The following is a 24,295-nucleotide window of genomic DNA, read 5'->3' on the forward strand; positions in this document are numbered from 1 at the left end:
TTGTATTTTTCTTTTTCAGGTTTGTCTGTCTACAGGTTCCATGACTGTTTGAAAGCAGATGAACAGTAAGTAAGGGTTTTAATCCTAGAAGTAAATTGTAACATAATCTGTTAATGTGGAAACTCTCTAGCTCAGTATGGAAATTAATCTGAGATGTGTAAAAAGGTGCTACTGACTAGAATAGAGAGGTGAAGGTGAATTTTGCAGAAATAAATCTCACATTTACACCTCTACGGTGTAATAGATACATGAATATGCTGGATATTGTAACATCTTCTATGCATAAACCTCGTCTGACATCACAGGATCTCAGGAAATTACAAAGACTGAAGGAGAAGTTGCCTATTCAGGTCAGCCCCTCAGTGAAATAGCATCCTACTCCATAAAACATAATACACACTGCAACTTCATTGTACATCTCCTGTCCAGTTGTGTGGGTGCTTTATCTGAAAGAGCATTGACATACCACTTAATGAGGGGTGTTGACCTTTCCAGAGACAGTGAGGTAAAAACATGCATGGGGCATCTTTTGCTACCAACCCCCAATATTCCAAAATCACGAGTCAGACCTCCCCAACTTGCAAATTATAAGAGTAGCTGAAAAATATGTTCATGAAAACACCAAACAAATGTGTTGGTGTTCTCTGCTATGCATTTTATTGAGTCTCTGGTTTTGAGCCCTCAGAGGTCATTCAGGTTAAAATTTCAGCCTTTTGTTCTCTGTAAGTGATACCAAATTCTGCTGACATTCTTATCCATTCAATTACAGGACTCAGTTACAGAAACTGGGGAATTACAGTGAACTCCGAGGGAGGCACCTTCACAGCGCTTCTGATGCACATCTCAGCCAACATGTGCTGAACTGTATGAATTAAATTCTGCATGAGAGATTGCTGGGCAAAAAGCATTAGGAGATACAGAAGAGCTGGATTTGTGTCCACAGGGATGGTGCTAAAGCTTCTGAGTTTCCTGCTCACTGCTGCCAGGACACTGAACTGTTGATTGATTTAGGTCCCTGTGATCAGAGATCCCCCATCCATGGGGATTGTGGCGTAGAGAGGAAAAGGAGGTCTGGATTAGTGGAAAGCCAGGATAGTGAGCCATGGAGGGACCCCCCCATCCTTGATGTGATTAGCACCTGGGAACAATGAGTACACCGTGCGGGAATGGAACCCTCCAATGGAGACACTGAGGGAGTATTTACAGGATCCTTTTGGTAATGCAGGTAACACATGCCAAGCACCCACACCTCCCTCACTCTCGAGGGTGAAAAGGCCAGATTTTACCACACAGCAATGGCACACTGTGGTGCTGAGCAGCGGAGCAGGGGCTTAGGCACGTGTCTCTGTGTTGCAAGCACCACCTTCACCACAGCTTCAGGCACAAGCATTAGCAAAACAAATTAAAGTCTTCTGCAGCAGTCACAGGACTAGGGTGATCAGGTTTGGTGCTTGTGAGAGGAATGATTTCACACCAACATGGGGTTTATTTTTTTTTGCCTTTACACTCACACTTTCATCCACGCTCTGTTACTGAAAGGTCAGTTCTCCTCCTTGTCCTCTGCTGTCTGCTTCTGAGAGACCTGTGCCTGCTCATGTGCCCTTGACACTGCCGGTAGCCCCAGCACAACTGAGGCAGCGGTGGCAGCAGGAAGATCAGTTAAAGCAGCTGGTCCCAGTGGTTGTACCTGTGCTTGGGAGCCAGGCCTTGAGCACAGCCCCCTCCTGCCTGCAGTGGAGTGCCACTGCTTCTTGCAGTGCTGGAGAAGGAAAGGTTGAGAGGGATGCAGCAGAGAAAGCTATGCACAAGGATTGTGCTTCCCTGGCACAGGAGAGGCTGAACACTGCAGTTGTGTGCACACATGGATTTCTGAGGAGGTGGTTTCAGAGAGCTGCTTAAGGTGAGAATTTTAGGCACTTACTGCATTTGAAATATGGGCTGAATTTTCAGTGAGAACCTGCCAGGTACTCAGCATTGCTTGAAATTAGGCCATTCCTTAAGCTGTGGGGTAGCCAGTACCATCCATGCTACTGGTTTGTGGCTCTGCCAGATGCATTCAGGCAAGGATGTTCAACCATATGACGTCTTCTGAGCTCCTATATCTTATGACGTTTCTGCTTCCAAGGGCGCACGTCTGCATTTTGACCACTGGTTCAAAGTCTTCATTTGCTGCTTGCTCCTGTAAGGTTATTATTTCCCTCCTCTGCACTAGCTCTTTTATTGCATAAAGCTTTGGTGTCTTCATTTTAAGATGTGTCTCTTTCAGCCCCAAAACCAGGTCTTTTGGACCCTCCAGGTGTCTGGCTTGAATCCTACTAGTGTTGGGGTGCCAGAGCTGTCCTGAAGGTTGCAGGCATCAACTCCTCAGCTCTGCACTGCTTTAGCACATTTGGCTGTGCCCTTTGGCAGCCACCGCTTAGTGCTTTGACACCAGAGTTTTGATACTAAAAGTGGTGTTTCCTGGGAGCATCGCTTTGATTCTTCTATCACTGGTACAAGACTTGTTATTCTATAAAGCAATGCATTTTCCAAGCCTCTGTAGCAGAAGTCATCTTGCTCCAGCCATGGATTCATGGGCAGAAGATGCCAGTGGGATGCCCTGGCTGCAGCAGCTGCTCATACCAGTGTGTCTGTTTAGCAAGTACAGATGGAAAATGCTGTTGTTTTCCCCTCATTGATCACTGTCCAAAGCATCTGAGGCTCCAACAGAAGAGCCAGAAGGGAACAAAGTTGCTGTTCGCACAGCTCTGGTACTTCCTATTACATCTCAATTTCTTTAAAAGTTACTTCAGGTTGCGTGGTGTAGCTGTGTTGGCCCCTCATGACAGGCCTGTTCTGGCACAGGGCTGGCTGCAGGGACCTGCAGCAAGCAGCTTGGCTCAGGTGTAGGGACACACAGGTTTCTCCAAGACTAGGGCCCCGTTTGTTCTTTAACTATGCCTTTTCTTCTCCCTTTTCTTTCTTTCCCTGTTGTTGATGCGGGTGGCTGGAGTACCCCGTGCAGTTCTGCTATTTCAGGCAGATAAAGACATCTCTAATTGTCAGTATCTACCAGCCCTGTCCCTCTGCCATTTTTCTTCTGTTATTTTACACAGCTATTAAAAGTGGCTCCCTCTCAAGTTTCTGGTGAAATTAATAAGGTCAGCAGAGCCCGTAAATCTGTTTCCCTCTGAAAGTGGAGGAAGACACTATTGGCACAGGAATGCTGCTGGAGAGGCTAAGGAGGACATGATTGCAATTAGGCTGAACAATTACAGCAGCTTCTCCTCATTCCTCCTCTCCTGCCCCAGCAAGGCGCTCATCTACCACCCACACAGCCTTCCCAAAAAAGGGTTTTCTGCAATACTCCACTTTTCCCAAAAGCAGCAAGTCCATAATGGGGGTTAGCCCTCAGCTTAAGAGACCCTGTCAGTCCCCCGCCACCTCATCAGCTCAGGGCCTCATTGCTTTATTTAGTTGTTTCTTCCGGTAAGGTCATCCTCTCCCCCCTTTTCTGCTTTTGCCCATGGTAAAACATCATTGCCAGGAGCGATACCAAGGTGCCACCTGCTCCGGCAGCAGCTTCAGCTGTGGTGATTGAAGGCGACATTGCTGTCGGCCACCTCCCCTGGCCCCTCGATCACAGCTTGGCATGCTGGAGCAAGCTGCCGCCCCTCTGGAGACTTGGGAGCGTTGGAGCCTGACCCCACGCCAGGAGCGCGTCTGCGGGGTGGCGGAGGCAGCCGGGTGCAGGGTCGGCACTCCCGCGGCTGCCAGCTTCTGCGTGGGAGCTGACAGCCTCTCATTTGTGGGCACCTTCCCTTGGAAATTTGCCCCTGAAACCTGGCCCGGCGCTGGCTGCTGCCCTGACAGGTTGCCACAATGGGAACTTGGCCGCTCTCTGCTTAAACAGGCACCGTGGCCCAGCAGACGGCCTCTTCTTTCCAGGGCCTCCGTTTGCACCTGTGCCTGATTGTGTCTGCAGGCAGGAGAGCTGAACAGGAGGATGTGCCTGAACAGCTATACCATGCTCTCGGAAAGCTGCTTAAATTGCTATTTTGATCTCTATCACTCCTCAGAAACCTTCTCTTTGTTTAAAGGCAGCTAAGCTTTTGCTAAGTCAGTCCAGCAGGTGTTCCTTGAAGTGACTTTCCTCTTCCCTGCCGGTGACAGGCTCGCTGCTGAGAGCTCACTGCGCAGGATGCCATGGGGGGCTGCACCAAAACCTCCTGGTCCCCGCTCTTCTCCTCCTCCACCTGGCTGTGGTTGCCCTGGCACGGGCTCTTTTTACAGATGTGGTTATTTTCTTGAGTGCCAAGCTCCTTCTTTGCAAAACCCATAAACTTGCAACTGCTCACGTGGCGAGGCCCAGCCTGGCTGTGCAGCCAGGAGTGGTTTATTATGAGAAATGGTCTGTCGGCTGCTGCAGGCTCGCAGCAACATAAACGTGTTGTCTGCAGAAAAAACAGAGAAGTGAGGGGAGGCAGGGAGAGATTAGCTGTGAGTGGGAGGGTGAAGATATGGGGAGTAGAGGTCAGAGGAAGCGTGGGTTTGAAAACAAGACCAGAATGTAATGCCATTGCTCTGTGATTTTTTTTTAAGTAAAAAGGCAGATAAAGCTGGCAGGTTTTAACATGGGCAAGTGTCCAGAAACTCCTTCCAGTGCTAGTAACTTATCCTTATCAGTTCTGCCACCCAGCTCCCATCACCACTGCTCATCAGGGCATCGGGAGAGTGCTGTGGTGGCACTGGGTTGCTTGTTTCTCAGCTGTCAGATCACAAATAGAGGTTGCTATTTTTCGAGACTTGGAGTAAATTGGAGAAAAATCAGTGGGTCCTCATCTGGCTGCTGACCAAATCAAAGCCTCAGTTCAGTGTGGGAAGCCTCAGAGAGGATTTTAAGTACTGAATATTTGTCACTGACTTCGCAGGCTCCATTGCTCTTACCCCTAATCTTCCTCACTTGCTCATGCTCTGCATGTAGAGGCAGGGAGGGATGATAATGGACTTGCAGTTGTACTTGCTGTTCCCGTAACAAACGGCAGGATCCTCACATAAATTGTTTGAACATGTAACACTGCTCTTATTTCTTAACGATAAGGGCTTAGGAGCTGCCCTTTTCCAAAATGAAAGAAATGAACCAAATGTTATCTCTTTGTTTTAAAAATGATCCCTGCAACTACAACAACAAAAAGTCATTATGATGATCCTTAAAGGTCTTACAAGTTTTATGGGAGAGATTTTCCACTCACCAAGTCTGGCTTCGCTCCCGTTCCCTCTCCCTCTTCCCAACCCATGTGGCTCAAGCTTTCTAGGGCAGCTCGAGCTTCTAGGTAAAGCTGAGCTGAACAAGCTTGTGCCAGAGGACATGCCAGAGATCAGAGCTGGAAGGAGAAGTAACTCCTTTGGATACTGTGTCTAAAGCCAGGTGCTCTAGAACTTGCCCCAGTCCCAAGTGTATCCATCATCAATTATATATATCTATACTCAGTGTTTACACAGGTTTCTTGTTTATCATGAAACATTTACTTCAAGGCTTTGCATCTGCTGTTAAGCCCAACAGTAGTGTCTATTGCTTATACCGAAGAAATAAAATTTCATCATAAGCTTTTGGTGCTATGGCACAGATCTATTAGGTGGCTGGAGCTGGGCTCGTGCCAAGCCGCAGCAAGCTGCCTGCTGACTCTTGCTTGGACAAGTGAACACAGTAGTGGTATGTTTGAACTTGAAAATTTCTGAGTGTAAAGAAACAGACACCACCTTTTTCATGCATTTAATAGTTCTATGTTTCTGGAGGTGGTAGGGAAAGATTAAAAAAATCGGTTAGAGGAGCATATACAGACACACACATGTACGCAACACACATACGTATAGGTTTGCACTGATGAGTCTTGGGTGAAAAATGTGATGATGTGAAGTCACTTTTCTGCCACCCCAAGAAAAATCTTGAACCCGTGGAGCTAGTTTCACAATCTCTGGAACAGAAGGCCTGGAAACTTAACCCATTTGATTTCTGTATAGCCCTGCTAACTTAAACATGCTTATGTAGGTTAATGCACGCACCCATTAACTTTCCCACTGTCAACTGCTGTCAGTGTAGCTGCTTAACACCCTGCTGGGAGGGAGATGGATGGGCTCCTCCAGATGCCATCTTGATGCTGCTTTTTTTAGCTCAGCCCTGGGGGATGGAGATCCTAGATGGCTCTCCTGGAGCTGCGTGCAGCCCTGCAAAGCAGTCTGGAGACACACTCTCTCACCTTAAATTTCCAATTTAACAGCATCCCATGCTATTCTTAGGTATATTAAGTGGAAATAATATCTTTCCTAAAGTAGATAAGCATAACTGCCTTGCAGGTGGGGAAAAAGAGCTGCTGAGAGCTTCAGTGATATGGGCTGAGCCAGCTGCAGAAGTGTGAATTGCCCCCCCAGGTATAAGAGCTGCCACTCAGCCCTCTGCCCAATCCACTAGACAGTGGCTGAAATCTGGAGTGGGTGTGGGGAGGTGTTAGGAGTGGAGGGGGAGACAAGGGAAAAAGAAAGAGGGTGATGCATGAATGAAAAGAACGAGGCATGTGAAGGCAAAGTCCTCATCTCTCTCCAGAGGCCTCATGAGCAAACTGAATGGCTACTAATAAGAGCAACTTCCTTCAGCACATTCTGTACTGGGTATTTAGCCTGGCTGTGTCTTAGCAATGTGTTTCCCTGCACAAGATTGTAAGGAGGTGGTCAGCATCAGTATGCTGCATATAGTAGAAAGCAGGTGGATTTACTTAGCTTTTTGGGTGGCAAAAAGTGGGAGCATGTTATATTGTCCAGGCAGGAGTTAATATTAATGTATTTTTCACTGTCTTCCTTTGCATGTATCACAAAATCAGTCTGTGCGAGGAGGAGCAGGGGGAGGAGGAGGGAGAGAGAGATATGTCTAGAGCCAGTGCAGACGGGAGGCATGGCTGAGTAGTGAAGAGTGAAAAATGCTGACCAGGCTTAGGCCACACACAGAGGGTTGGCTGCCCTTCCTGACCCTCCCTAGCCGTGGAGAAAGACAGACCTCAACAGGGCTGCAGCTGGAAGGGAGCATGCTCTTTTCTGCTCACATCCATACGGGGGTACTGTGAAACTGCGGGGTCGGTGCCATCTTCCAGAAGAAATCTCCTGTTGACAAGGAGGAGAAGTGGGTTTTGTTTGGCCCTGTATATAGTTGCTGGGAGTGTTGTGCTCCCTCTGCGGAGTTAGAAAGTTGGGTGGAAAGTCTTCCAGCTGCTGGACACCCACTGCTGGAGTAGCTGCACCTCCCCTGCTCAAGAAACCAGCCTGTCTTGGGGGTCCAACCCATGGGTGGAGACAGGCTCTCGTGGGCTGAAAATGATTCCAAAGCCTAAGCAACTTCTGCTGTGCTGAGGTATTACTGCTTTGTACAATTCATTTTTGAGCTCTTATTGACAATTACCCTAAATTAAAATGAATATGCTGCTGGCTGCACATATGATGATGGGTGAGAGGAAGGCACAGAGATGCTGTGTCCTGACCCAGACATCACTCCTGCTGCTTAACCTGGGTCTGCAGCAAGGAGAGGGGACAGCAGCGCTGCCCACCAGTGCTGCTCTGGACATCTTCAGGGTCTTAGTTGCTGCCCTATACCTAGCCCCTGTGCAGCCCAGGAGAGGACTTGATGTCCATAGGGACATCCACCCATGCTGGCCAGAGCAGACAAGGTGGCTTCTCAGTGTGCTCAGTTTGGATCTGAAGTCTTCAAAACAGCTGCAGCAGGGTGGAGGACCTGGCTGTGCTGACCTGGCCCTGGGGTGGTGCTGGGCTGCTGAGCCTTATTGTCATGCACGCTGCAGCCCCAGCTGTGCCCTGGGCCTGGCCAGTTCTCACAGGCAGATGGCATGGGGCGGAGGCGGGGGACAGAAGTCCAGTGGGTCTGCCTGAGGGGGCCTCTCTCGCCTGCGCTGACTCACTGGGCTCCACGCTGGATGTCTGGCAGGGAGCCTGCTGCCGTTTAGGAGAGAGGTAGTCATCCTCACGTGCCCGCATCTCTCCGGTGTTTGCACAACCACCTCATCCCCAGGCTGGGGGAGGTGAAGGCTGGACAAATGTGCCTGGACAGAGCTGTGGCATCCTGAGCTCAGGGCTGTGCTCCCAGGGGAGCTGCTCCATACCGTACTATTTAGGCACTTTCCATTGCCTAATTGGAGTTGCCAGGGATCGTGTGTGTCATCCAGCAGTGCATGAAGCGATGTGACGACAACTGTCACTTGTCTCTGGTATTCCCTATTCTCCCTGAAAGAAGTCTGGACAGAAGAGTACCTGGGTTTGTCATCCCACAGAACAGCACGTGCCAACATGTGTGCGCACACCCTTGATGGCACATGCTTAGGGGAGACACGGTCAGAGCTGTGCCCCTTGCGTGCAGACCGGCAGCAGCCCCTCTCTGCGGGAAGAGCTCGGGCTTGGAGGCAGCTCCAGCTTCATCCTGTTCCCCTGTGCTCTGCAGCCGGTGAGAATGAACACAGGGCGTGTGAGAACACCCAGCACAGGCCAGCATTTATTTGGTTTGCATGGTGGATTTTCCTGTTTTCTGAGAGCGGGAATGCTGCTTGCTTGTCTGCCTCCCCTAGCACAGCTGCACCTCTCTGTCCCAGCCTCAGCTGCCACAGCTTAGCTTTGCTTCAAAACACATTCTTGTGCTGGGTGCAGTGCCTCTGCGCTCTCGGATGGAGATTGGCTTTTAGCTGCCTCTGCCTGCATGGCATCTGCTTCCCTTTGCCTTTTTAATCCTCTGCATTTTCCGTAACCTAAAATAAACCAGTAACAAATCTGGGATGCACTTCTCCAGCCAAGGGGACAAATCTGGGGCTGTGGTGTTTTGCACCTACTGTAATTTCTGCAACGGTCCCTCTTCCTTTTTCTTTTATCTTTTTTCTTTTCATTACACAGAAGAATTGTGAGAAATGTATTCTTATGTCAGTAACATTCAAGAGCTAAAAGAAAAACTGCCAGAGAACCTTAAAAGTCTGACATATTATCATTCAGAGGAGAATTTTCAGTAGAATTATGCTGGAATTTTTCCAATAAATAAATTCTGCAGACTTTAAGGGAGAGCTTTTAGATTAATGGAAATATTACTTAAATTAAAATTCATCCCATTAAGCCATCAATTCCATTGTCATTGCAGCATTATGTGTTTAATGTTAATGACACGCACAAATAAAAAGGAAGAAACCTATTTGTTTTATTGTGCCAAAAGCTATGTATGGTCTGTTATGGGAAGTTAAATACAAGCTGGAGTGGGCACAAGGCAAGATCAACAGAGACATGGTTAAAATGCACTTGCAGAAGGTATATTGCGAGGTACTGTGTACGGAAATGCAAAGAAATATGTTTGGGCTTGTATTTTCAATGAACTGATTTTTTTTTTTTGCTTGATCTCTTAGTGACTTCAGGAGAAGGCCTTCTGCAGCTAACAAGCTCTGTCCCTTTGCGTTTGGACTCTCACAGAGAGGAAAGTGGATCTCAGACTCCAGCTGGGACAGGTCCCAGGCTCGCTCTTCTTGCACCAAGGAAACAGTGGGCAGCTTGGAGGGGAGCTGGCGAATTCAAACCCTGTCTTGAGCTCTCTCACTTCCAACATGACCTCTTGCAAGACTAGGTTTCATGGCACCTGCATCAGGACCTTCTGCTTCCAACCAGGCTGGACAGCTTCAGGGACAGTGCTCTGAGCCTTCTGGAGCCTCCACTTCGAGGGACAAGTGAGTAAGCAAAGGGGAAGAGCTGTCTTCTATGTCGTCTGCCTTTTGGTATGATTTATGCTAGACTAGAAGTGGGGAAGGCAGCAGAGAAGATTTCTGTGTTTTCTGGTGTGTCCCTTGTCAGCAGGTGACAGGGTTCTTGCCTGGGATGGATGGGAGCTTGACTGATCTCCCACTATAGGGGTGTTTGTTTTGCGCCACCCACCGTGGTGCAGGTGTGTGTTCTTGGGGGACATCCCAAGTGTGGGGTCTGCTTCTGGTGCCCTGGGGAGGGTGGATGGAAGAAGCCTGGAGAGGCAGTGGGGCTCCAGCAGACATGGACTGTGTCCCTTTTGGAAAGGGTGGCTCCTAGTAGCAGGGCTGCGGGAAGCAAAGACAAATTGGGCTAGCCCATGTGAGAGCTGCTGCATCACAGCCACTGGTGCTGTGTTACATCCTCACCCCAAGAGTCTGCTTGGCCTTCTCATGACAGCTGTTGTGTTGTGGTGACCAGGATCTCTCAAGGCTCTTCCCCATGTTGCTGTGGAGAGCCCAGCTGTCCTGGCATCCAGATGCAGATAACATCAGGGATTTTCCCTGCATTCTTGTTGGAAAGCAGGTGAGCTGCATAGGAAGGGGACAAGAGTCTAGCATTTAAAGCACCTTTTATAAACACAACCTTCACGAAGTTCAAGTTTAAGGGCTTTACATGGGCTTGAGAAGGATTTGAAGGCAACATCTAAATGTATCTAACTGCAGTGAAGCTATTTAGTGACTCAGTTCAGGCTCCAGCCCATAGGCTGAGGCATGCTATTCAACAGAATAAGCCAGCACAGAGATTGAAAGGTGAGAGGGATCATTGCCCATTGGTATCTTCCGTACCCATGTCAACACCCAAGGTCAGAATAGCTCCAGTAACAGCAATCTAGGTGATAGGTACCTTCCACCTTTCAGAAGACAGACCAGCTGCTGTTATTGCAGATGGAGGAGCTGCATCTCAGGAAACGCTCTGTCCACCCTGTGGAAAGGAGCGAGCAGGTTTATCTGGCTCTCAGGGCAGGGCTCTCCTTGCTGCATTTATCCTTGACTGAAGGTGAAAGGGTCTTTGGGCTGGAGGGCCAGTTCTCAGCAGAAGGCTACAGGTAAGGCCTTATCCTCCCCCAGACCTGGGAAGGTTTGACCTGGAACTTGTTCCAGTGTTCCCAACTTCTTGGTCTGGGCAGCAACTTGTTGGGAAAAGTATTGGATCAGATTTCATACCCCATGGGGCTTGGGAATGTTTGTAGCAAATGGAGAAATGACTCAATTTGAAGCTTGAGGTGAGTTTAAGTGAACAGAAAACCAAAGCAGGTCACTAGCACATCCCTGAGTTTCTCATGCCCTCTTCTCAGGCTTTGCTATGCAAAATGAACAACACTTTCCTTGCTGAGGTTAAGAACGCCTTCCAGGCCAAGTTCCAAGGTCAAGCCACCCATTTGGCCTTCTCCATCTATAAGAATTAACTGTCTTCAGCATGAGTTTGAAACAGTTGAAATGCCTCGTTGTTAGAGCATGTTTTGAGAACAGCTTCAGGAGCCCTGAACAGATCATTACTTGTACAGAGGCAAGGTTGCCAGACATTTAACTGCAATTGCTATTTAGACTCAGTTACCGCAGTGGCTTCCCAGTATTTCTCTTCTCCCCACGTCCCTATCCATACTCCTTCACCACAGAACAAGTATTTTTCACCAGTAGCGCAAGATGTATTTCCCTTGGATTCCCTTGAGTGTTCCTTGCTTGTGGTCAGTAAAAGAGAAGTTCACAGCAAGTCTGAATGCTACATATTGTTACGGCTACTTTTCCATAGCTCCATTTCTCTTTCTGCTGAGGTAGGGGTGGGCTTTCACTCAGGGGCACTCCTGAGTGTCCTTTCATACAGGAACACTCCATGTTCACTGGGTTTTGTTTGTTTGGTTTTTTGGGGTTTTTTTGTTTGTTTTTTTTTTTTACTTTAGCAAAAGTCTAAAGGACCTTCTCCACATTCTTACGAAATTGTTCTTGCTTTCATCTTCACCTTCTGCTCCTCTAGAATCCTCAGACATGGTTCAAGGCGACCTTGTGCCAGCAAACTTCTTCACATCTGGTGCAAACCAGGGACAATTCACTCCCAGAGAAAGAATGGGCAGTTTGTGCATTCCCATCATCACCAAGGATGTCCTGCAATGGAAAATAGTTTCCAAGGCTCCCTTCTCCCACAATAAAATTAGCCTGTGGGCAGATGTACAATCAGAACATCTCTATTTTTCTTGGCCGTGAGCCCTCTGCAGCGAGTATTGTCTTCTTTGGGAAACCAGTGAATTGCTTTGTATTACGCTCCGCTTCCCTGCACTCGGGACTGCTTTGCAGGACCCTGTATGCTTAATGCAGTCCCAGGGTGAATTTAGTTCTTTCCATTTCAGCAGAGTCTTTTCTCCATATGACCCCACCTTTTTGGCAATGGTTGCCATTTGCCACAGCCGTAGCCAAAGGCCTCTTTATAGGCCTGTATTGGTACAGACAGACATTTGAGAAATGGGCATGGCAATTCTTCTTAGGGGAATTCTGAAGAAAATGTTAAATTATCCTGACCTCTGGTCTGTATGATTAGTATATGTGATAACTTCCTACTGTCAGCCAGGTAGATGTATGTAGCAAGGCAGTGTAGGGTGTTAAGATGGCCCTTTTAGCTGTGGGACAACTCATCATTAACAAATGCTCGGTGGTCACGTTGACCTGAGAGCAGGGGCAGACCTTGTGCTTTCCTGGTTTGCCAGGAACACCCGCACAGTTTGAGATCAGGAAAATCTCTCTTGGTGGTCATCCAGAGGTGTGAGGCTAACATCCCATGGGGGAAGAGTTCAGACACCATCCAGTACATCTATACAGCAGTCACTTGTAATCATTGCTAATCTGATCAGAGTAATAAGTAGTTATGGTCTCCTGCATGGATTTATTGGTCTGAGGGGATACCACTGGCAGAGATAAAGCAATGGACAATATTTACCAGAAATAAATGTTGACATTTATGGAAACCTAGAGTGTGTATTCACATCTATTTTGAATGTTTTCATGAGAGCTACCTGGGAAGCCTCTTTTATGGGTATTTTCCTAAAGGGTAATAAGTTTTTCTCTTAAGATAATATTCTAAAGGGATAGATTAAATTAAAGGTTCATTAAAAAACTATTTCTTTTCTCCTGAAAGGTGAATAATGTTTTTCACTTACACTGCTGCAGCCCATCATAATGTGTTTATTTGCATGTGTAATTTGGTTATCTGGTATTACTTCAAACTCAGTATCGTTCATTTCTGATGAGTAAAGAACAATTTGAGCCCTGGTCCATTACATTAATCTCACAAATTAATCCCACTGAATAAAATCTTGCCCCCATTGATGTTGACAGCAAAACTGCCATGGACATTATTGGAGCCAGAGTTTCACCTGCTACTTGTATGCTTAAACACACATCTAAGGGTTTGCAAAGTCCACATTCTACTGAGCTGCTGTATGCCAGGGGCTTGCCTTGTGTTCAGGCAGCAACTCCTTTCCTCCCATAGTGATATGGAGACCCCAGGAGGACAATTCTGTTGAAAAAAATCAAAGAAGTCCTGTTGCAAAAATCCTGACCTGCTTTTCATCTTCCAAGAGTTGAACAGGTCAAAGGAGTGGAATCTAGACTGTCCACACCATTTGCACGTGGTGGTTACTCAGGGTCAGCGTCTCCCTGTGCAGTCAGGCAGGGATTGATTTTTGTTTGTATAGGTCTGTCTTGCAGCAACAGAGAAGGACGTTATAAACATGGGAAAATCTGATGTGGAAAAGCTGGCAAGGGAAACTGTTCAGTCTTTAGGACTAATATATGTGCATGCAACTAATGAACGGTATATTATGCAGCCCAGAAAAAAAAAATATTGAAACATACAAGAAATATGAAGTGAAACATTGGGCTATGGATGGATGGTGCTTCCTGACTTAATAAATATCCTTTCTGGTTGGCTTGGGTTTATTTTATCTCTTTATTTTTCACTCTCACTATTCAGTAGGGGGTTTTGGGTTTCCTAGACTCTGCAGAGGATCAGTCATTTTTTCCCTGTGGCATTCTCAGTGGAACATCTTCATCCTGTGCATATTTACAGATGACTGGGTGCACTGAAGTGCTCTTATTCTTTTTTTTTCCTGAAAAGCTTAGTTTTAGAGAGGAAAATCAGAGGGTCAGCTAACTGAGAAGGTCCCCGTAGGGAACTCCAGGACCTTGCTTTTGTTGAAATTCCTTGGAACTTCATAATGTTAATCTTTTCCACCTGATAAGTTAACCAGATACTAGAGGTCATGGTTAGTTTTTACAAAAAGAAGAAAATGGTTGGTTTCTGGGGGGTTTGGTTGGTTTGTTGGCTATTAATGCAGGATGGGCTTCTTTGCAAAAACATACAAATCCTGACCACAGCCAGAAACAAAGTGCAAGTGACAGTGTCTTTGCACTCAGCTTTCTGCCAGCACTAACTGGCTGTTTGTCTGGATTTCTTTTTTTTTTTAATTTTCTGGGGGTTTTTTGTGTGTGTGTGTCCTGGGCATAAATTCCCAGTTCTTGTTTCCTTTTTTTATGTTCTCTGCTTCCCTGGACTATTGCCACTCTGCTGCAGACACAAAGCAATAAGCAGATAAGCTCTCCCCTTTGCACCTGCATTTACTTGCCTGCCTTTAGAATGGAAGCGGGAAGAGTCCTTCGCAAGGGCTGTGCGTGAAGGACAGCAACTGCATCTAAACGGCAAGAGTCTCTGCGCACAAAGAGGAGATTGTCTTTCCTCCGCTTCCAATAGCACCTGCCTACTCTGCAAATTAATCTTTGGATGCCTGAAGATGGGTACCCAGAAAATGAGGTACAGACAGTGGCAGTGTGTGACAAATTTAGATTAGGAGCAGTCTGTCACAGCCAGAGATGGTATCCATTTCTGAACTCACGGGCAAGAAATACTCATTGACATTAGTGGGAGCACAATGGGGGCCCAGCTCGCCCACAGTTACTATATTAAATGACCTGTAACTCCAAAGGTCTTGGATGAAATTTATTATTCTGCACCCAGCACATCAGTTTGCAGTGACATTTAGATCAAGACAAACTCTGAAGAAGTGATAAGCTAGTGGGAAGGAAGGGAGGAAAAAACCCCAAGAATAAATTTAATCTAGGTAATTTTATTAATGATTTTTCAGTTTAAATACCTGTGGCTAATTTTGTTCCAATCCACAGAAACAGCCCCCTTTTGCAGAAGGAATTGCAGATCCTACAGTGTTTCGAAAACAAACCAGGCACTAGGAAGATTTTATCATGGAAACTGTTTTCATTGTCAAGTAGAGAAATTTCCTCTTATTTCTCATCATTGATACAGGTCTTTGGCTGATCTGCCACGGTTTCCTACTAGTCTGTTGATCTGTTCATGGTGCTAATCAAGAATATTGCCCCTTGTGCTATCTACAGGTACATGTCTGTGTTGACATGTATGTGAAATGGCTTCTTCAAACACTGTTCTATTGCTTCTTCAGTTTGGGAATTAAAATGGAAAACACTTTCACTCCTTAATGTAGAAAGAAGAATGGAAATGTTATTTTAAAATATTTAAAGTGGTTAAAATAGCAATCAGCACAAAGTGAGTTTCGTCCATTTTTTTAAAAGCAGCCCCCCAATGGCAGGTGAATTGCAGGCTGTTGTACCTGGATAGAGTCTCCCTTCACATTTTGATGAGATTTCATGGCTCTTTCATTCATTTATGGTAATGCATCAAATTACGCTTCAAGAAAGTCAGAAATGAGGAAAAGAGATGCCACTTGTTTAAAAGTATTTTGCATAAATACAGTGACTTAATTTGGGGTAATGCCAGAGGTTAATAATGCAGTCTAGAAGTGAATAAAATGCTGGCATATCCTTTGCAAGGTTTTCTTCCATTGTTAGATATCCTTGCTGCCATGGATATGTGCATCTTTGTCTAGCTTTTTCCAGCTGTGTGCTGTAGTACAGAGCAATCATTTTATTTTGGGGGCAGATAGAAGTCCTGAATGTATAGGCCAGTAATTTGTTATACTTAAGAGCCTGATAGAGATTTCTGAATGTTATGTGGCTTTATCAGGACAGGGCAAAGAGATTTGGACAGTCTGATGATCAAAATCAACATGTATAAGAGCACTCATTGTGTAGCATTTTGGTGTTGTTTTCTGGCCTGAATGTAGCTAGCACTTCAGATGTGTCTATAAGTAATAACTAAGACATGCCTTCATAACTGCAGATGGCAACCCTGCAAGGATTGTGCTGCACTTTTGGCAAATGAAGTTTTCTCCGAAAACAGTTGTTTAGAAAAATAATAAATTATTTAACTTGTGCTTCTACAAACTAAGGACTTTGAAACGACTACTTTCTCTTTTCATTTTTGTGCTTTGTTTAGGAGCCTATTTTTTGTGATATTCCTCCTTTTAACTCGGTTTGGTAAGTGTGTTACAATACCCTCCGTTTGACAAGTCTTCTACAGTACCCTTCAGAGAAATGGTGGCTAAAAGGAGCCTGGGAAAGTACTCAGTGCTGTGGGAGTGTTCTTCTTATTTGCTGGGCCTGCTTATCATGAGGAGTCGGGACAACAGGGGAGATTTCTCTTCCCTGGTCCTCTGCTCGCAGGTACTTTGAGAGTGCAGACAGAAGTGCTGCTGAGCCAGAGCAAAACCCCATTGCACAGGGGGGCACTAGGACTGAATCTGTCTATTCCCATGTGAAGATGTGGCCCCAGAAGCCTTGGATCAGCTTTTCAGGGGACAGTGAGATAACAGCTCAGCAGGAGCAATGGTGATGGCCAGGTCTGCAGAGCTGTCACACTCTCCGGTGGCCTGGGAGGTGCACACTCCCTGAGCCCCCACAAAACACTAGACCCAGCCAGGTGGGTTGGGAGGTTGGATGATCAGCATTCATGAAGGCTGGGTGATCAACATTCAAGTGCTGCTGGTGATGAAATGCTGCAACACCTTGAGGTCAGACAGTGACCTTCCAACCAGCAATAAGCTGAAGGTCTTAATGTACCACAACAGGGGGCCAGAGTGCATACCAGTGATTAAAAGCAAGTGTGGCTTGTGGTAGCTCAAAAATGTAACACTCGGCATCTTGCCCCCTCCTGGTAGACCTAGATACTGGGCAGTTTTAACTTGATTTTAATACTGGTATATCTATGAATGAAATTGTAATATTTATGCAGGGTAGTTTTAAAAAGCTTACTGGATGTGAAAACAAGTTTGTGTGTTTTCCCTTTTCATGGAAGCAAGCTGAAGGTCAGATTTACAACGTTTCAAGATACATTCTGTGCTCATTTACACAGCTGTAATCTTGAGTTATGCCACCGAGGACAAGCAATTGCTCCAGACTTACAGGGCTATAACTGACAGCAGAATTTAGCTTGGGGTTGCCAAAGCGCGACAGGAAAGAAGCTGTAAGGGTGGAATTTGGTGTTTGTGGAGTAGCTTGTCTATATTCAAAGAATGCAAGAACCCACAGATTTATTAGTAGTGTTTTAGAGCATTATTGAAATTAGGCTTAATTATCTGTGTAATTTACTGGAACCAGCATTTTAGCATTTTTGATCAAGTATATGCCATTAATTTTAAAAAGAGATGTACCAGGCTGCTCTCAAAAAGTGAAATAAGAAGATTTCAAAAGAAAGCCCATAATTTCTAAACTGCATGTTTCAAAAGCTTCGAAGGTTTTCGTTGGTTGGTTCTCTCCCCTCACTTTGCAAACAAACAGCCTGTTCGCAGTTTATTCATATGGAAGAAAGCTCATGTCGCCCCAGAGGGTTATCCCAGCAAGCAGGGAAAGGAAATGCCTCCTCGTTCCCAGGCTTGCCAAGCTCTGCCATCCCTCTCCCTCCCGTCCTCGCTCCAGCCCCACGAATACACCTGGAAACAGTGCTGGCCACCCTTGGAGGAAGGAGCAGAAGACATGGAGCTGTGAGCAGTAACCCACATGCTCCTTTGCAGCGATGAAAGTGCAAGGCTCCTGTTCAGACCTGTACCTTGTCCTCTCCATTCAGACACACTCCACAGGTACCGCTTGGTTTGGAGGTATCAGCCCCATGCCTAAACATCTGTTTCTGCACTGTCTTCTTGCCAGCCCTCTGGTGAGGTGTTGCCTGAGCTCCTGGCAGAGGGACGTTCTTGTGCTGAAAACAGCAGCCGCGCCAAGGTGCAGTGGACCTTGCTTTTCTGCTGGTTTCTGTGGAAACTTTGGAGAAGGTCCTTTAGCCATGGTCATGTATTAAATAGCAATAAAGATGCTTCCCTCTTTCTGAAAGAGTGCTTTGAGGATACAGACATTAATATGTATGAATAGCTTCAATCTTGCATGAACACTGTAATGTTGAGGGCCAGAGGAATGCCAACACAGCCAGGTTATTAGCTGCTGTTTTGCCAAACCTCTGCCCAAGCAAGCCTTTGTTTTCGAGACAGCTGCTGAGTGGTGTTTTTCTGTGGTCAGCACCTCTCTAGTTCAGATTTTCACTTTTTTCCCTGTATACTTTCTCACCCCTGCTTCCTTGTAGGTCTCCAGCAGCACTGAGGTGGTCAGCATGTAATTTTGAGAGGCAAGCAGTAAATACAAAGTATAGGATGTTGTTATGGAAATGTTCTATGTTCTGGCTCCAACGGCAGAGAAACATCAGCTCAGACTTTCCCAGTGAATGATTAACTTTTGTTTGCACAGAGGACAGAGCCACAGTAAGAATGCAATTAATTACACTGGCAGTCCAGCCAGGCCAGCAGTCAGCAGCGCTCTCACTTGCAGCTTCTCGCTCTTCAGGTCTGATTTGAGAGTAACTAATTAAACGCAGGTGCAGGCTAGAAGACTTGTTGAATTAATGCACAGTGTCTTTTTTCCTGTGTTCCCAGGCATTTTGTAGCTCACAAGAAAAGAGCAGGCGCTTGATGCTGCAAATAATAATAGAGTGCTGATGACGGAGGTAATTAATCCTTTATTATTCTGGTGCGATAGGCTGCTGCTAGGGCTGTCATTCAAGTACTTCTCATGCAAAAACATGTCTCAAAGGTGAAAGAACATGGAGTAGGTGAAAAACTGAATCGTGTTTTAATGGACTTTCTGGTGTAATGGGCATAGATATGTCTTCCAAGTTTTTTGGCAAGATTATCAAGACCTGGTAGTTAAAACTCAAGGCTGGACATTCACTGCGTTAAGTCCTGGGTTCTGTCTGACTCACCAAGGCAATTTTAGCTGGCAGGAGCTTGAAGTGAAAAGTCATGCTGGTTCAAATGACACATGGACATGGAAGAGCAATGCAAAGCTATAACTGTGGCTCACTGTGGGTTTTCTTCGCTCTTTTACTGCCTCCTGGACATCCTCTGTTGGCCGCTGTCAGTAACAGGCTACTGACTTCAGCGGATCTTAGATTAATCCCAGCACTGTTCCTCCTGATGGTGCATAAGGGTGACTGTCTTCCAGCGGATGTCTAAGGAGCTGCAAAAATAGAAAATACTATTTTGGTTATTTATTACCAACAATGAATACTGCCAAATGGTGTTTGTTGCTAGTAATTTTCTGTTCCCCAGATAAGGTTCCTTACTGATTCATATCAACCTCCAGGACTCAAATATCTTTCCCGGTTAAAATTAAGGATAAATTATGAAAATGTTGGCCTTCTGCTCTCTCTGTTGTCATCTACTTGCTTGTAATACCCCTTCCTCCCAGACACTGGAAATGTGTGATTTTACGAGATGGCAAGGAGGAAATAACCTTCTGCAGTAGAAGCCCCACAGAGTGCCAGGCACTAGGGGATCAGCCTCTACACAAGGAAAAAACCCAAAACGTAATGTATGTGTTTATTTTAAAGGCAGTAGTGGTTTCTTGCTCTTCTTGTTACTTCATGATGAAAATGGTCCAAAGCTATTAGGAATGTTTATAGTGAGAAAATAATGCCGAGTCTAATCAATGGATTGGGTAGGACAGACCATGTTTTATTCAGTGTGGGAACCAAACACTGCCATATTGTACAGATTTGCTGATCTGGAAGAATTGTACTTGCTTTACGGAATGCAGCTCAAAAGCCGAGCGCATGAATATGACAGAATTTTAAGACAGAAACATTGCTTGGAGAGTTTTCTAAGGGATTGTAATCAACTTACGTAAGTTCAAGAAATCAACAGTAATTTATTATCCTGCCATATTTTCCAGTGGCTTTTGTTTTCCTTGCGTGACAATTCTTAACCCATTAGAGGCAATTTGCATTCAAGTATTTAGATGAGGATTGTACTCTGCTACAGATTTTAACACTTAACTCCATGTTAAGGGAATAGCTGAGGGCAGTTCTTAAGGTGAGGACAATTCTTTTTGATTCTTCTTCTTTTGCTCTTGGCTAGTTTCATGTGGACCTGTGGGAAATTTTATGTGGTAGAATGTTTGTCCTCATTGGGTGCATAAAAAGTTTGAAAAAATGCTTTCCTACCACTGTTTGTATTTTACAACAGCAAGAAACCTCACTGCACTCCTGGATGTGGGTCCTGATGGGAAAGAGCTTGGGGAAGGGTGAGGCCCTAAATTACTGCTCAGGTCACAGGAAATTTAGTTGTAGTGTATGTGTGTGCATAACCATCTGTTGTGCCTGTAACAAGTATGATTTTTTTTTTCTGAAGACCATGCTTCTGAAATTTCCAGGAAGCTGCTCTTTGCTGCTGACAGTTGCTACAGAGGCGATGGCAGCAGTGAGGTGGTTTTTGTTCATGTCTTCTTGTTTTCATTTAATTTCCAGTGTGTCATTTTAGCCAAACATATGCAGTTGCTATTAACATGTTCAAAAGCATGATGCTGGCTAGGCAGCTATTTACGTGACAGTAAATATTTGATGAAGAGTTGTGTTATTTTTAGCCACAATCACAACATCATATTGGGATTTATAGGCCTGAAATATGTCACCTAACACATGACCATTTGTTACCTTTACTGTTTCCTGAGAGTTTCTTTCCATTTTCCTTCATAACTTCAGCTGGAAAGGTGGCGATTCAGAGAGTGTTGGTATGAAGTGTTGCACCTAAGCTACATAGTAGGGGGAAACGTCACGCTTAAAATCCCAGGTCCCATACCGATGGGGAGTGCTGCAGCCACTGAAGCAATAAACCCAGAAAGGCTGTGCAAATACGTGGATGTACAAATGGATCTCAAAGCTGTGATTTTCATATTCCAGCAATCACTGCCGTAGGAGTGCATGACTGACAGCAGAAAGGGCTTAGATTTACTGTAGAGAGATGTAAATTGATAAGCCAGTAGACAGCCATCATTTTTCTTTTATTCTCTCTCTGTATCCCATGTCTTTCTCTGCTGGCATAATCAAAGCTGACATAGTGCATGCTATACCAAGTTATGTTTTTTGTAATTATAAGACAGTACATGAGATGTGAGGGTGTTACTCAGGAAATGGCACAAAGCTCACTGAAATACAGGTTTTCAGAGTGATACTCTGATAATATTGTTTTTCACATAGATTCTTGATACTCAGACACTACATCTGTGTCTTTAAGCTGTCTGGGTGCTTTAAGAAGGGATAAGGACAGTGGAAAAAATGAGAGAGCTTTTCCTTTTACATAGAAGAAAATGTACAAAGTGTGAGATATTAGTTTTCTTTCCCCTCACTTTCAGCTGATTCTGAAGCATTTTGCTGCACCATATATGTTTCTTAAAAAAGGGAATGGGGGGCCAACTTAGGGGGAAGAGGCAAAGAAGTCAGGAAATCAAAACGTAGAGATCATCTGGAAAGACCCATAAGAGCAATCAGCCTTCCCCTTAACACTAACTGGTGTGGCACACCTCTTGTGTCTTGAGGCTGAAGGATCCTTTTCCACTCATCCATCTCATTAGGCTCAATTGCCTCTGACTTGAGCTGCAACATTATTAGATCTAAAAAGAACAGGCTATGAGACACAATAGTGTTGTTATGATGCAGATGCACTTGGAAATCTCATTTTTCCTCAGGTCTGAGAAAGTATGGTAAAATCTGAACACCAATATTGCAGCTCTTTGACCTGAAATACATACACTGAAAATTCAGATCCCATCTGGATTCAGTGAATGTGCAGCTTAGAAGAAGGTAAATGAATGAAGCTTTCCTCACTCTGAAGCTCCAGCAGGGAGGTACTCCAGATCTTCAGGGCAAATCCCACAGCTGTGAGTAATTTTTCATGTACTTTCACTTTAAAATTCTGTAGAATTTTTATTTGTTTAATCAAAAGAGCAAAGAGAAAATAAAATGACATTTGGATTTTTTAATTTAGTCATATTACGTTGAAAATAGTAGAGAAAATGGGATTATTTCACTTGATAAGGAAGAGATTATTACCTTCCATTCAAACACTGTTGTCTTTTTCCATGTCAGCCTCCCTCAGACTCACTTGCATTTCCAGAAACAAACTGAGAAACCTATAGCTATACTTCATGGATGTTTATGTGCAGGCCTTGTCTGCTCACTGGTGCACGGGTTTGCCACATGGGCAGGAAAACATATGTCTGTACAGTACAGATGCGTAGGGGACAGGCCCTTAATGACAGAGCAAGTGGGATGAACTGTATACTTTGCATGTAAAATTTGATAGCGTAGCCTCATATTTAGCCACAATGCAGTTCAAGCACTTCCTCCTGCCTTTGCTAAATGTGAGCTGCCTTCTGTGCTTGTTTCGGTCCCCTCTACAAAGATGGGCAAAACCTCCCTGCATGACAGTGTGGGTTAATTTATTTATTGCTGTGAAGAATGCTATAGAGTCATCAGTAGATATCAAAGCAGAACAAGTCCTTGTTATTTGCACAAAGACTGATATTTCATTGTCCTACAGGCCCCTGCCCCTTTGCCTAAACGGATTCTCACAGACTACACCATTGGCTTTGCTCAGCGGGGCTCAGGCTCATAATATCTTAAGTCTTGCTTTGCCACGCAGTGACCATAAGGTAGAAAGCAAGGTATTTATCTCCCTTTCATCTTTAAAACAGGGATCTTGTTACATCCCATAGCTCCTCTGCTTAAATATAGCTAACAAGTAGTTTCAAAGAGGCAGATTTGATCAATTTTTATTTTTCTTTAAGCAATTAACTCAAGTGCCAAAATTAGGAGCACGTTTGTGCTAAATTGCCTCTGTAGTTGTTGGAGAAAGAGAAATGCTTCTGAAGGGAGATTTAGGTCTTAGAGGCCCTTTGGAAGTGCCTGGTTCCTGACACAGATGGTACCTGATTTCAGCGTCTCAGCTTTAAATCCTTCCAATTAAGCAGGATGAACCATGGTGTTGGGAGCTTGCTGAGAAGATGGAAGGAAAGGAACTGCTGGTCATGCACTCTTGTCAAAAGGCAGCTCCTTGTCTTATGGCAACTTATGGAGTTACAAAAGAAGGAAAGAAGTCCAAATGTTTTTGGCTAGAACTAGTGAATAAAGCAGCATGTTGAACTGCTAGTAACTTAAGTGAGAGTGGTTGTCTGAAATATTCTTAGAGATCAACCCCAACTGACTCACATCAATCCAAGTGCTGTTGAAATCATTCACTTGCATGCATTGATGCATTATTGCTCTTGTTGTAGGACTTTTCAATGGAAACTGGCTTGTTCGGGGATTATGGAGAGCACTTTGCAGAAGGACAGAAATTTCTCAATAATTCTTGCTGTGCAAACATAGCTCCATAAGAGCTGCAAAATGATTTTACACAGGTCACTGAAAAACTTTGCAATTGCTATGCTGACTTGCTATGAGCACAAATTAGTTTCAAACACAGGAAGAAAAGATGCGAAATCTTATTACCAATTTCCGAGGCCATCCAATTCACAGGACACCCATGCCAAAAACGTGTTTACTGGACTATTTTCTTAACAGGATCGTTATGTTTCCTTCAAGGTCGTTCTTAAAGAAAGGTTTTATTTCTTCTCAGTCTTTCTTGTATGTTTCTCTGGCAGGAATAGGCCTTTGGGAGCCTCTTAGGAGCGAAAGTGTAAGAAAAACCATCTTCCAAAGTGTAAGAAAAACCATCTTCCAGAATGTGTGCTGCATGCTTGTTGCTGCATATTCCTTCAGAATTTGCTTTTAAAATGTGTATTGGTTACAAAATAACCCCAAATGAGCCATTATACTCGGGTGTGTAATTATGTATTTAGGACACATACTACACATAGCTTTAAAAGAAATCTGTATGGAAACAAATTGCATTAGATTTACAATAGCTGAAGGTAGTTGAACAGCAACACCTCAAGCCTTTCAAAATACTAATTTACACCATTTTCTGAAGTAATTATCTCCCAAGCCTCAGATTCCAGTTTCAATGCCTTTGCTGCATAGCATCTGTAGAGGTCTCAATATAGCATAAAAGACCTGGACTTGGCTGTATAACAGCCCTGATATAGATTTAGTGCTCCTGCATCATGTACCATCTTGGAGCAGGATTGCTGGCCTTTGGGACAGAGCATAACATGGATCTAACAGTGCATTGAGAGTGAAGATATGTGCCAAGGAGAGAGGCACCCCCAGCTGCAAGGGTAAAACCCAACTTTCTGTCTCCCCAAAGATTAGCGAG

General features: G+C 44.9%; 1 long non-coding RNA gene across 3 annotated transcripts in view; it reads left to right on the forward strand.

The window, feature by feature from the left end:
* The first annotated feature begins 9,228 nt into the window (after nucleotides 1–9,228).
* Nucleotides 9,229–24,295, forward strand: part of LOC119150535 — a 32,096-nt gene continuing 17,029 nt past the window's right edge. For 2 of the 3 annotated variants that reach the window (XR_005105105.1, XR_005105106.1), the window contains exons 1-2: nucleotides 9,229–9,321; nucleotides 9,417–9,731. This is a non-coding gene — a long non-coding RNA (uncharacterized LOC119150535). Of the gene's footprint in view, nucleotides 9,334–9,416; nucleotides 9,732–24,295 lie in introns of all 3 variants that reach the window. The other variant, XR_005105107.1, reaches the window with a different exon arrangement.

The sequence above is a fragment of the Falco rusticolus genome, chromosome 6, assembly GCF_015220075.1.
Source record: "Falco rusticolus isolate bFalRus1 chromosome 6, bFalRus1.pri, whole genome shotgun sequence".
NCBI lineage: Eukaryota > Metazoa > Chordata > Aves > Falconiformes > Falconidae > Falco > Falco rusticolus.